This window comes from Lepisosteus oculatus, chromosome 11, assembly GCF_040954835.1.
Source record: "Lepisosteus oculatus isolate fLepOcu1 chromosome 11, fLepOcu1.hap2, whole genome shotgun sequence".
Taxonomy (NCBI): Eukaryota; Metazoa; Chordata; class Actinopteri; order Semionotiformes; family Lepisosteidae; genus Lepisosteus; species Lepisosteus oculatus.
Genome location: NC_090706.1, coordinates 29329549 through 29343543, shown reverse-complemented (window position 1 = coordinate 29343543; position 13995 = coordinate 29329549).

Below are 13995 nucleotides of genomic sequence, written 5' to 3'. Positions count from 1 at the left end.
CAAGGATCACCCGGATCCCTGGATTTCCGGATTTCCGGGCTGCTCGATTGCGGGATGAGCTCTTGCTTAAACGGGAGCCGGTGCCAAGAGACGGAGACGAAGCAGGAGAGCAGAGGAAGAACCGCAGGGAAGGAGCAGTGGCCGACCTTGGGAGTCTCGATATCCCGCGCGCTGCCGGTCCGTGTGGGAGCCCGAGGGAGGAGGACGCGGCACACGGCTGAGGGGCCGGGGATCCCCGACTCTGTGACGGGGCTCTCTCTGGAAATCCTGGTCCAGAACTGGACTCGAACCCGGAGCTTCTCTCCCTCTCTCTCCCTCTCCAGCGCTCCTCTCACTGTCTTTCAACAGCTGTGCCTGGTTCACCCCCCCCACCCAGCACCTCTGCCCTGCGGCAACGCCTGGCCAGGTGGGAGGAGGGGCTGATTGCCGCCCTGCCTTCCCAGGCTGGGCGCGGGTTCGATTGAGGGTCGGATCGACCCGGCACCGTTAGAGTCTCCCTCGTCTGCGCTCCAGCCGGAATCCCGACACTGTGTCGGGAGAGCGGGCATCTCCTGGGAGTCTGGCGTAGGAGGAATCCCCCCCACACACACACACACACACACACACTGCTGTTTGACAGCCTCACAATCCGCTGCTATTAATGTCAGAGCAGGCAGGCAGGCTCTCTCGTTTCAGCCAGGCAGCCGCGGCGCTGTGGGGGCGGGAATGCCTCTGCCGAGTTTTCCGAATCCGTGATCTTCCCGAGGAGACCCCCCCCCCCCCCGCCACCGCCCCCGCCCCCCCGCCCGCCCGCCCGCCTGGCCGTCCCCACGCACGCCGGCTCTCTCTCTCAAGGCTGTTGCTGGGTAGACCGGTGGCCTTGCTGTTACACAACACCTGCTGTAGGATCTGCTGAGGCAGGAGCGCGGCGCACACGGGGCCCAGACACGCCCCCCCAGGGGCAAGGGACCGACCTGCAGCCTTTCACAGCTCGGCCGTGGGGAAAACTCCTCAGGAGCAGGTCTCTGGGCGTATTCTATAGGAGCCTTCTGAAATTCTATAGGAACGTACTGAAATTCTACAGGAACCTTCTGAGATTCCAGAAGAACTTGCTAAAATTCTATAGGCACATTCTGAAGTCCCATAAAAATTTGCTGATATTCTATAGGAACCTGCTGAAATTCTATAGGCACATTCTGAAGTTCCAGAAGAACTTGCTACAATTCTATAGGCACATTCTGAAGTTCCAGAAGAACGTACTGAAATTCTACAGGAACCTTCTGAAATTCTATAGGCACATTCTGAAGTCCCATAAGAATTTCTTATTCTTATGGGAATAAGATATTCTATAGGAACCTGCTGAAATTCTATAGGCACATTCTGAAGTTCCAGAAGAACTTGCTACAATTCTATAGGCACATTCTCAAGTTCCAGAAGAACGTACTGAAATTCTACAGGAACCTTCTGAAATTCTATAGGCACATTCTGAAGTCCCATAAGAATTTGCTGATATTCTATAGGAACCTGCTGAAATTCTATAGGCACATTCTGAAGTTCCAGAAGAACTTGCTACAATTCTATAGGCACATTCTGAAGTTCCAGAAGAATTTGCTGATATTCTATAGGAACCTGCTGAAATTCTATAGGAACCTTCTGAAGTTCCAGAAGAACGTGCTACAATTCTATAGGCACATTCTGAAGTTCCAGAAGAACGTACTGAAATTCTACAGGAACCTTCTGAAATTCTATAGGCACATTCTGAAGTCCCATAAGAATTTGCTGATATTCTATAGGAACCTGCTGAAATTCTATAGGCACATTCTGAAGTTCCAGAAGAACTTGCTACAATTCTATAGGCACATTCTGAAGTTCCAGAAGAATTTGCTGATATTCTATAGGAACCTGCTGAAATTCTATAGGAACCTTCTGAAGTTCTATAAGAACTGGCTGAAATTCTACAGGAACCTCCTGAGATTCCAAAAGAACTTGCTAAAATTCTATAGGCACATTCTGAAGTCCCATAAGAATTTGCTGATATTCTATAGGAACCTGCTGAAATTCTATAGGCACATTCTGAAGTTCCAGAAGAACTTGCTACAATTCTATAGGCACATTCTCAAGTTCCAGAAGAACGTACTGAAATTCTACAGGAACCTTCTGAAATTCTATAGGCACATTCTGAAGTCCCATAAGAATTTGCTGATATTCTATAGGAACCTGCTGAAATTCTTAAGGAACCACCTGAAGTTCTATAAGAACTTACTGAAATTCTATAGGAACCTACAGTACTTAAATTCTAGATGAATCTGCTAAAAGTCAATAAGAACTAGCTAAAATTCTACAAGAATGTGCTGAAATACTATAAGAACTTTCTGAAGTTCTATAGGAACTTTTCTGAAATACTATAGGACCCAACTGGAATGCTATAGGATCTTGCTGGAATTCTGTAATAACTTGCTGAAGTTCTATAGGAACTTTTCTGAAATACTATAGGACCCTACTGGAATGCTATAAGAACTTGCTGGAATTCTGTAATCACCTACTGAAACTCTACAGGAATCTATTGAAATGGTTCATAGGACATGCATCGGTGTGTCAAGTCCTGGTCCTGGAGTGTCTGCAGGTTTCCAGGTCTCACTCAAGCAGCAGCACCAGAGGAGCTGGGAGAAGCCAATAAGGAGAGGGCTTTGGTGGTTCAAAACAAAATGACTGTAATTAATGGCATTTATACAGCACAATTCATCCTAGGGGAAGAGCTTCACACACAGGAGGGAACCCACTTCAACACCACTGAACAGCAGAACCACCTGGGTGACACTGTTCTGCACCTGCAGCCCCACGACACACAGATCAGGGGAGGAGAGAGACACTGTACAAGACCAGAGTGGGGTTCAGTCCTCCTGCAGCCCCACGACACACAGATCAGGGGAGGAGAGAGAAACTGTACAAGACCAGAGTGGGGTTCAGTCCTCCTGCAGCCCCACGACACACAGATCAGGGGAGGAGAGAGAAACTGGACAAGACCAGAGTGGGGTTCAGTCCTCCTGCAGCCCCACTACACAGCGTATCTTAAACTGAAAAGACCTTGCTGCATGCCCATGTCATGGGAGCCTGTAGGAATCTATGAGGGGCTGTGGGGAGGTACAGTATGGAGACCTCTTGTGCTCTTCACACACAGAGGCTGAGGCCAGCGGGGACCCTGGCGCTGGGCGTGACTCTGGACAGGGGGCCGGCGCTGGCGCCCCGGCGGGGAGAGGGCTGTTTCTGGGAGTGTCGGCGCAGGTGCACGCGTGCAGAGGCGCCGTCGCGTCCGGCTCGCAGGGAGGCCGAGTCTCTGCCAGGAGAGAGGTGGGAAGCAGCAGGGAAATTTCAAAGAGCCCATGAGTCAACCGAGACGCCAACTGTTGATAGACTTCCCCTCAGGCGGCCGCCCACCAGGCTTTCGACATCCATTTCACAGAGAGAGATACTAACAAACACATTCGCAGGAAAACACAACGAAAAGATCTCAAGTACGTGCCGAGATCCATAAATAAACTGTGGAACAAGATGTACCTTGGAATATCGCCCTCCCCCACCTCCCTCCGTTCGCAGTGAAGAAGGGAGGAGGGGTGCCAGTACCCAAATATATATCAGCGTGTGACGGACTGGAGCAGGGCACTCGAAGAGCTGCTGGCAGTGGTGGAAAAACACAGAGGGCTCTTGGCACCTCTTGTTCACTGATGCCATGGGGCAAAACAGAGAACAGCAGGCACGTCTTTTCACAAAGCTCGAACAGCCATGTGGGTGAAGCTGATACCCTGTTCTGTTTCAGGAAACAGCTGGGTGAGATCCTCGGGTCAGGACAGGAGGCTCTTCTTTACACAAAGGGGGGTGGGGGTGTGGAACACGCTGCAGTAACAGAACAAGCTGCCCAACCACCGTCGTTGAAGTCTACATCCTGGCTTCTTTCAAACCTCTAGTCCGGATGGGCGGCACTTCTTTACACAAAGGGTGGCAGGAGTGTGGAACAAGCTGCCCAGCCCCGCATTGTTGAAGCCTATATCCTGGCTTCTTTTAAACCTCCAGTCCGGACGGGCGACACTTCTTTACACAAAGAGTGGCGGGGGTGTGGAACAAGCTGTCCAACCATGTTGAAGCTGCTGCCTTGTGTGAAGAACTGCCTCCTGTCCTCAGTGTTAAATGCTTTTCCCTGTAGTCTCCTCTGGTGTCCTCTGGTTCGTGTCCAGAATGGAGTTGGGGAGGAAATGTGCTTCATGAATACGGTCAAGAACACATAAATATGACACTGATGTAACTGTGCCTTCCCCCCAGCGTACCAGAGCACAGGTGTCCCAGACGCAGCGCTGTGGGACGCTGGGAAGGGGGCTGAGGGACCGGAGAGCGTGCCGTTGAGCGAAACCCTCGGAGGAGGAGGGTGGGAAAGCAGGAGGGCAGCCGCGGCCCGGGCTGGACTGCGCTCGCGGGGAGCCACCCGAAGGTGACACCTGAGGGCCGTGTGCTGAGCACTGGGGATCCTGGAGCTCACCGGGACTGGCAAGACTGAGGCGTTCCTTAGTGTGGCACCCCAAGACGACCCTGTGGAACCCTCTCACGGCACAGTGCGTACCCCTTCTCCTCTGATGGTGGGCGTACTGCTCTCTTCCACTCTGTGAGCTCTTCTCTTTCTGTCTGTTGTGTTTTGTGAAGGTCTGCGAGCTTGTTGGTGTGTCTCTGTGTGTGTGTTTAATGTGAAGTGGAAGTGTGTGTGTGTGTTTATGTTAATTGGAAGTGTGTGTGTCTGTGTGTGTGTTTAATGTGAAGTGGAAGTGTGTGTGTGTGTGTGTTTATGTTAATTGGAAGTGTGTGTGTCTCTGTGTGTGTGTTTCATGTGAAGTGGAAGTGTCTGTGTGTATTTATGTTAATTGGAAGTGTGTGTGTCTGTGTGTGTGTTTAATGTGAAGTGGAAGTGTCTGTGTGTATTTATGTTAATTGGAAGTGTGCGTGTCTGTGTGTGTTTATGTTAATTGGAAGAATACTCTACTTGTGTCTCACCTGTAGTTTGTGGAGGGATTAGAGTTGTATTGACCTCTTCAGCTGGAGCTTCATGAAAGGGAACATTGTGATGTTGTATCCAAGGCTGCTAACACAGTACAGTTGCCCTAGCGATTCACTGCCCAACAAGGTCAAAACCCACCTTTCAGAGTCCGTGTTTAACCCTGACAGTGCTGCTAAGAGCAGAGGCTCCTGGCTGGAGGTTGCTATGGGATTCGATCTCAGGATTTCTGTACGGTTACTATGGAAACTGTAGGAAGGCAGGAAGAAACAGCACTAGTCTAAAGGAGAAACCCCTGAAGTCTGCCTTAAAAGATTTGACATTTTCATCTTGTATTGTTACTATTTTCTCATCTCTGCTTAAAACCCCCTGTCATTTGGATAACTCTGGGCACTCCTCTGGGGCCGACCTAATGGCAGAGGTCATCTCCCACGACGACGGGCTGTTCCATTCCCCAAACGGGGGTGCTCGCTGTGTGGAGACCCTGCTGTCCCAGCAATGACTGTACTATCCCACAATGGAACCCCCCCAATCCCGATGGTGCTATAAACCCAGTTTGCTTACACGGGGCCCTCGTTGGAGCCCACAGCAGATCTGTACGGGACATCGGCAGATCTCCCTCGACTTTACCATAGCAATGTCACGCGCCGACTCCACCGCACTGTGTTAAATGACCCTTTCACTCTTGCTTCAACCAAGGCGTGACTCTTGTACAGTCGGTAGTTTTAAAGGAGCCCCTTAAAGACCTCTGAGGTTTGGGGACACCTTCACTGTGGCAGCTCTGAAGCCTTAGCCCTCAGCCCTGCTCCCTCAAGCCAGTCCCAGACCTCGGCAGAGCGCTCGAGCAGAATAACGGCCCTGGGTTTGTCTGGTGTGAATGGCCACACTGGGATAGCGGCACACAGCGGCACTCAGAGGGCTGGGGGAGTGGGCGCAGGCCCGTCCCCGGTACTGTCTGGGGACAGCCGACGCTCTCGCCCAGCTCCGCTTTAACGATCCCGACGAGGAGCTGCATCCGTGTGGAACCTGAAATCAATCTGCCCGATGAAAGCCGATAGACCCGTCAGGAGAGGCCCGGGGAGGTGTCGGGGGTGCCGTTTCCATGGAGACGCCATCAAATGACAAATTGCCGCGAACCTCCGGGGGGCTTTTATTTTTATATGTATATAGCGGGAGAGAAGACTGAAATAATTATTTCCAAGGAGGAGAGAGAGGTGACATGGAGAGACGAGCAGGTCGCCGCGGGAGACCGGCTCTCGTCTTTCAGCTCCAGAAGACAAGGCTCTTCTCATCGGGGGCCGCGGAAAATGTCCGCCGTCGGCCGTCTCGGGTTCGGGAACGCCGGTGCTGCTTCGCCAGCTTTTCGTGGGCACTGTCCCTTTCCTCGTCTCCTCCCCGCGTTTGATTCGGCCGCCGAAAGGAGCGTTTTCTTCCTGGGGCGCGCCGTGGCCCCCCTCCCTCCGGAGGCCGAGCCCTGGGCCGGCCGGCGGGCAGCTACACGCGTGTCCAGGGAGAGAGCCGCGTGTCGTAGCGCCACGTAGTAAAGCAGATCGACGATCCTAATGCCCAGCGAGTACGTCACGATCGTAGTCCCTCCCCCTCGAGGGGGCTCTGGCTCTTTCACTCTGGAGTTGATTCCGTGCGCCTGCTCCCAGTTCCTGCCTCCCTATAAGAGCCGGACGCTCGCCCTGTTCCGGGCTCTGCATTGGTTCTGTACCAGGCAAGTCCGGGGCCGGTAGCGCCTGGTCCTGTTCCCCACTTGTTCCCCCTGCTCCTCCACCGGATCCCTCTCCAGTTTCTAACCCTGTTTGTCTTCGTCTCGGATGGACTGCCCGGCTTCGGACTTCTGCCTTGTCTTGGATTTCCCTTTGGACTCCGTTTTGGATTGTTTGCCCCAGACTCACCCCCCAGAACACCTGCGCACCCTGGACACGCCCCCCGTTTTCATTCCCGACTCTCGCATGCTTTTCCCCCCGTGTTTTCCTCACTCATCCCCGGGTTGCATCGTCTGCATAGGGTCCCGAAAGAACGCTTTCGTTACAGAGGACTGGGTCAGGAGAGTGAAAGGGCCGTGTGGATTCAGCACGCCAAGGCTACACGAGACAAGCCAGCGGAGAATCCCACATCGGCGCGCACGCAAATACTGCTGCATTGCTCCGAGCACGTGCGCGCCTTTATGTTTAGTTTGTAGAGCTGAATGAATGGAGACTCGACTGATGTACAGTACTCGAAACCCTTCTCAGTTCCGCTCCAGACCAAGCCGGCACACACAGCCCTCCTCGGACCCTTGTCTAGCTGTCACCCCGGCACACCACCCTGCTCCACCCACCCTGCGCGACTGACTTTGCGTCTGGGCTGAGAGCAGCTTTGTCGCCTCAGACTCAGTGCGTTTGACTTGGCCGTATTTATGGTTCTGTGTGTTCGTTAGCTGAACACACTGTCGCTATTTATTCTGTACCGTTTTATGTGATGGGGCAGAGGAATTTCATGGGGTGCCATTAAGACTCTTACAGTTGGGGTTCAGGCTGGAAGAGGGGGCTCCCTGGAGCACAGTGTAGCCTGACAAAGCTGCAGGGTACTTTCTCCCAGCGACTGTGGTCACTTTCATTCTGCACTGCCTACAGTGCTCCTGCACTTTGACTTGAGAATGAGGAACGCGTCTATTAGGGGAGATCCTGATTTAGAGGTGTTCAGGCGTTCAGTTATAATCCCACAGATGGCGGATTCACACCACGGGCTCCTCAGCCAAGCACCAGAGACACGACATGTCTGAACCCGCGGTTCCTCTCCTACACGAAGGGTGGTGGGTGTGTGGAGCAGCCTGGCCAGCCAGATGTGTGTGACGAGTGTCAGGTGGGATCAATGTCTTGTGGGGTCACACCCAGGTCAGAAGGATGATGGGTCTTGGGCAGTAACTTTGGAGACCCGGGGGTCTTGTCCTGAGGTACGGCCTATGGCACACAGCAGTGTCATACAGCACAGTGAGACCAGGTTAAAACACAGTATAGTGTCATACAGCACAGTAAGATCAGGGTAAAAACACAGTACAGTTCCGATAGCACAGTGAGACCAGGGTAAAAACACAGTATAGTGTCATACAGCACAGTAAGATCAGGATAAAAACACAGTACAGTTCCGATAGCACAGTGAGACCAGGGTAAAAACATAGTATAATGTCATACAGCACAGTGAGACCAGGGTAAAAACACAGCACAGTGTCATACAGCACAGTGAGACCAGGGTAAAAACACAGTATAGTGTCATACAGCACAGTGAGACCAGGGTAAAAACGCAGTATAGTGTCATACAGCACAGTGAGACCAGGGTAAAAACACAGTACAGTTCCGACAGCCAGTGAGATCAGGGTAAAAACAGTACAATGCAGTACCAGTGCAGCCCAGGGAGGCTGTCGTTAAAACACAGACCATTGCAGTAAAGCGCAGTGAGATCCGTATTAAAAGAAGAGAGAAGAGTGGGAGAGGTGCTTGGGAACGGCAAGGAATCCCGCCAGAAACCCGACATGGGATGAAGTTTGAGAAGTTCCGGGTTCCACGGGCCTCTCTGCGTGCCATTGTTTAATTTGAGCTGCGCTTGCGGCTGTCATAGAGCTATTTATCCCTGCGGACAGCATTAATACTGTACCGCAGGGCCACACCAGGACTGAGCGAGCCTCTGGCGCTCCAGAGAAAGATAATGTTAACCGTTAACACGCGAGCAGCAGGAGCTCCCGCAATTCTCGTTTCATGTTCTTTCAATCCCGTTTTCCATGCTCGTATCACTTCCTCCTAGAAAACAAACGCGCAGCGTGGCCTGTTTTTTCCGTCGGATCGCCGGCAGCTGTCGCCCACATTTCTCTCCAAATCGATCGCCCATGTCATCCCTCTGTCTGGCAGCGCGTTAAAGGATCCTTAATCCCGCTCGCTGACAAGTGCAGGGATTTAGACAATCTCGGGAAAACACGGGCAGAGCAGTTTGAAAGCCTCCGAGGGCCAGCCGAGACAAGGACGTTGTTGGAGCTGCTGTCGGTTATCGTGACCAAAAGGTCAAAGGTCGCCTGCCCTTTAGAGACTGTACTGCCGTTTGCGGAGTTGTTCTGAACTGGTCTTTAAATTACAGTAAAGGGTGTTGAAGTTCATGAAAGCGCGCTTATTGCACGTTACCACAGAAATAATCAAAGACAAACGGAACACCAGCAGGAGAGGCTCGTTGTGTGTGCGCAGCGGTGAGCTATGGAACAAACTGGCCCGGCGCTGTGGTTTCCGCTGACCAACAGGGACAAGCCCCCCTCTCCGGGCGGCTTCTCCCCGGCACAGCGAAGGAGGAACCTATTCGCTCTGCGGCCGAGGGACTGACGCCAAAACAGCGCCGTGTAAGACCGCTGCAAACCAGCCCGTAAAAACTCGTCTTGGCGACAGTCCGACAGTCACACCGAGTACCGGCGCTGCTGGCGCGGGCGGGCCCAGCTCGGACCCTGGGCGCACGGGCACCCCACCGCTTTCCCCTTCCTCCAGTGTCCCCATTTTCATCTTCCAACACGCTGCCAATCTCACTAGAAAGATATGTTTCCCCCCACTTTAAAAACCGGCTGACGCGTCCGCTCGTGTTCACGGGCAGGTAAGCCCGGGCTGGTGCGCGGCGCGGGAGCGGGGGTTGGTGTAGGAGGGCTCTGGGTGCCGGCCCACAGTCGTGTATCCTGCCGTGACATCGAGACCGACAGACCCGGAGGCGCCCCGAGCTCATCCCGTCGACCGCGAGCGAGCGAGCGGCCCCGCGCTCGCCTGCGAGGGGGTTCTGGCACGCGCGCGGCGCGCGGCGCCTCAGAGATCAGGAAACCTCATTCGCTTTCCCTCAGTTCACCCCAGCGTTTCTTCTTCCTTCTTCTTCTTCTTCTTCTTCTTTGCAGCGGGTTGTCACGCGGAATTATTTTCTCGTTCCACTTTTCCTTCATCTTGCGCTAGAAAAAACCCACCAACAACAAATGAAACAGCTCCTGGAGAAGAAAGCGGTGCCTGTGATTGACTCCCGTGACAGGGATGTCCTCATTAGGTCTGATCCGGCACCGCGAAGACAGAGTCAAAACATGCTACCTTGTTCTTTTTTTTTTTTGTTGTTGTTCGACGCTGACTTGCTTTTATATGTTTCGCGTTCCCAGAATTTGGTTTCAAGTTTTATACTGTACCTATACATTGGGGTACGTAGAAACTGCATTCCCTGAACTTGGCGACTTGTTGCCTGCGCCACTTACCGCGACCCCTGACGCTAGGCGGTGTTTTTCCAGTCATCTCGAACGAAGTGTTTACCAGTAACAAAAAACACTTTGATATGCAGCTATGTACTGTAAAACCTTTGATAACAAAGACATATCTGTATCATGCACTCCCTGTGCTCCCTGCACTGCCTGCACTGTGCAAACTGCCCTGTTCTCACTGTGTTTATCGTGCACTCCCTGTGCTCTCTGCACTGCTGGCACTGTGCAAACTGCCCTGTGTTTATCGTGCACTCCCTGTGCTTTCTGCACTGCCACCACCGTTCAAACTGCCCTGTCTGTGTCATGCACTCCCTGTGCTCCCTGCACTGTTGGCACTGAGCAAACTGCCCTTTTTGTATCGTGCACTTCCTGTGCTCTCTGCACTGCCACCACTGTGCAAACTGCCCTGTCTTTACCATGCACTTCCTGTGCTCTCTGCACTGCTGGCACTGTGCAAACTGCCCTGTCTTTATCGTGCACTCCCTGTGCTCTCTGCACTGCCACCACTGTGCAAACTGCCCTGTCTGTATCGTGCACTCCCTGTGCTCTCTGCACTGCCACCACTGTGCAAACTGCCCTGTCTGTATCGTGCACTCCCTGTGCTCTCTGCACTGCTGGCACTGTGCAAACTGCCCTGTCTGATTCGTGCACTCCCTGTGCTCTCTGCACTGCCACCACTGTGCAAACTGCCCTGTCTGTATCGTGCACTCCCTGTGCTCTCTGTGCTGTCATCAATATCACTATAATTGGCCCGGATGTCATAAAACTTTGACAGTTTTACAGTTGTGAGAGGAACTGCACTCCAAAACGAAATTCCGATCTGAGAAAGCGACTATCAATCTTTGTTCCCGATGCCTAAGCGAGTTCTCTCGGTGCTTTTGTGGGGTCACCCTGCCCCCTCCTGGGGTGCGATGCCTCGTGCGCGGGGCCGCCCGCGGTGGGGAAACAGGAGGCAGTGGAAGAGCGAGGAAGAGAATGGAGCTGCGCAGGGAGATAAGGAAGAGAAGAGGGAGCAGGAGAAACAGGGGAGGCTGTGGAAATCTGCTGCTCAGAGAAGGAAAGAGTTACAGTGAGAAGGAAACAGTGAGAGAGAGAGAGAGAAGCACAGGCTCACACACTCACACACGCTTACAGCGCTGCGCCACTTGTAAACCTGACACTAATGAGGAGCTTTTCTGATGGGAGCTGACAGAGAAGGAGCAGGCAGGAAAATCCCTCGACACCAACCCGAGAAAACACTCCGGCTTAATTGGGAGAGAAGGAGAGGCGCTGGCTCGTGGTTAAAAGGCACAGGCAGAGACAAGACAGCGGAACAAACACACCGCTCCGTACAGATCTAATAATAGTGGTACCTTCCTGCTGTGACCGGAGCACAGAGCCGGGAGGACAGGACCGGACCGGGCCACGAGGTCCTAGACATCATGGGAGAGACACTCGAGGTCCGGCATTAGTGCGCGAACTAGAGCACAAATACAAGGGAGAACTGGGACACAGCTCCTGTGCAGGAACAACAGGGGCAGGAGGCCCAGGGCTGTGTCTCATCAGGGCTGGCTGGTGTACGAGTTACACTTGCCTCTTTACGAATGGCCGAACTGCCCTGTCTTACTCACACTCCACACTGCCTGTTACGTTTTGAATTTGAACAATATATCAAGAACCAGGGACGTTCTTACTTGTGCTGTTTTTGTAAGAGACAGAAACCATGACGATAAAATGCTGGACAACTGAGTGCCCAGGTCCAGGGCATGTCACTGATGTAACTATGAGTGGGCAACATCCATACGGCTCTGACAGGTAAGACAGATAGCAGGGTGATGCCCACTGAATCACAGGGCCAGATCGCTGAAGCACAGGGCCAGATCACCGATTCACAGGGCCAGATCAGTGAATCAAAGGGCCAGATCACTGAATCACAGGGCCAGATCACTGAAGCACAGGGCCAGATCACCGAATCACAGGGCCAGATCACCGATTCACAGGGCCAGATCAGTGAATCAAAGGGCCAGATCGGTGAAGCACAGGGCCAGATCGCTGAAGCACAGGGCCAGATCACCGATTCACAGGGCCAGATCAGTGAATCACAGGGCCAGATCACTGAATCACAGGGCCAGATCACTGAAGCACAGGGCCAGATCACCGAATCACAGGGCCAGATCACCGATTCACAGGGCCAGATCAGTGAATCAAAGGGCCAGATCACTGAAACACAGGGCCAGATCGCTGAAACACAGGGCCAGATCGCTGAAACACAGGGCCAGATCACTGAAACACAGGGCCAAATCGCTGAAACACAGGGCCAGATCACTGATTCACAGGCCCAGATCAGTGAATCACAGGGCCAGATCACTGAAACACAGGGCCAGATCGCTGAAACACAGGGCCAGATCACTGAAACACAGGGCCAAATCGCTGAAACACAGGGCCAGATCACTGATTCACAGGCCCAGATCAGTGAATCAAAGGGCCAGATCACTGAAACACAGGGCCAGATCGCTGAAACACAGGGCCAGATCGCTGAAACACAGGGCCAGATCACTGAAACACAGGGCCAAATCGCTGAAACACAGGGCCAGATCACTGATTCACAGGCCCAGATCAGTGAATCACAGGGCCAGATCACTGAAACACAGGACCATTACTCCAGCTTTCACCATCTTTGCTGCAGCTACAGTACCATTAAGACAGGCATCTACCTGCACAGCAGTGCTCAGTGGAATGTCATGGTAAAAACTAGCAGAGTGAAGCCTAATGACATCATGGAAAAAACACACGACAGTGCAGTGCAGCCCAGTGAGATGGGGGTTAAAACGCAGTAAAGTGTGCAGTACAGCGCAGCGAGATCTTGGTGTGATGCTGAGTTCTAGAGTAAAAACAGAGCTCGAGTGTAGTCAAGTAATTGCAGCTTCCCGAGGAAGACACTGTCACTCTGGTGGGGGGGCACTCCGGCCCCGTACCGACATAGGGGACGGGAATGGGCTTCCTGTGCGTCGCTTCGAGCAGGTGTGTCAGCTGGGGATTACTGCCCATCAGCGTGCACGCACACACACACACTCTCGTACAGCGACAGTCAGGCACACAGCCTCCCCCTGCAGCTGCCCTGTGTTTTAAATCCAGGTGCTGAAGCACGGGGCTGCGTTCCGAATCTCGCCGGAGGCGGTGGCCCCTGTTCTTTGCCCTGACGGAGCCCTGGGGCACGCGCTCACACCAGGCGCGGTTTTCCCAGTTGCCCATTAACCTCCCAGCATGCCCGTGGACGGCGGGAGGAAATCCACGTGAGCACCAGCGGGAACATGCAGACTCCGCACAGACAGCGCCCCAGGGGCCGGGATCGAGGCCAGGGTCACAGGGCCCCACCCTCCCTCCTTCTTAGACAGCGTCCCCACGCGTGCGGATCTGCGCGCCGCTCGGCTGGCGTGTCCTCCCCCCCCCCCGGCTGACTCCCACCGCGGCCGTTTGATGTCTCGGGAGGGCTGGCGCTGAGAAGGCTGGTGTCAGCTCCAATAAGGAGCGGAGCCGCAGAGGCAGCTCCCCAGCTGATGCGATTAGACCCGGAGCCGCAATCAGCGCTGACTTGAATAGACACAGAACACGAAATCATATTAGGGGAAATTTGATGTGGATGGTGCTTATGCGCCTCGCTTTTCTCTTCCGATGGTGGCCTGAATTTCGTGTTTTGTTGTTGTTGTTGTTTTTCAACGGCACTCATCCCCCGCGATGGGTGTCATTAGCAAGG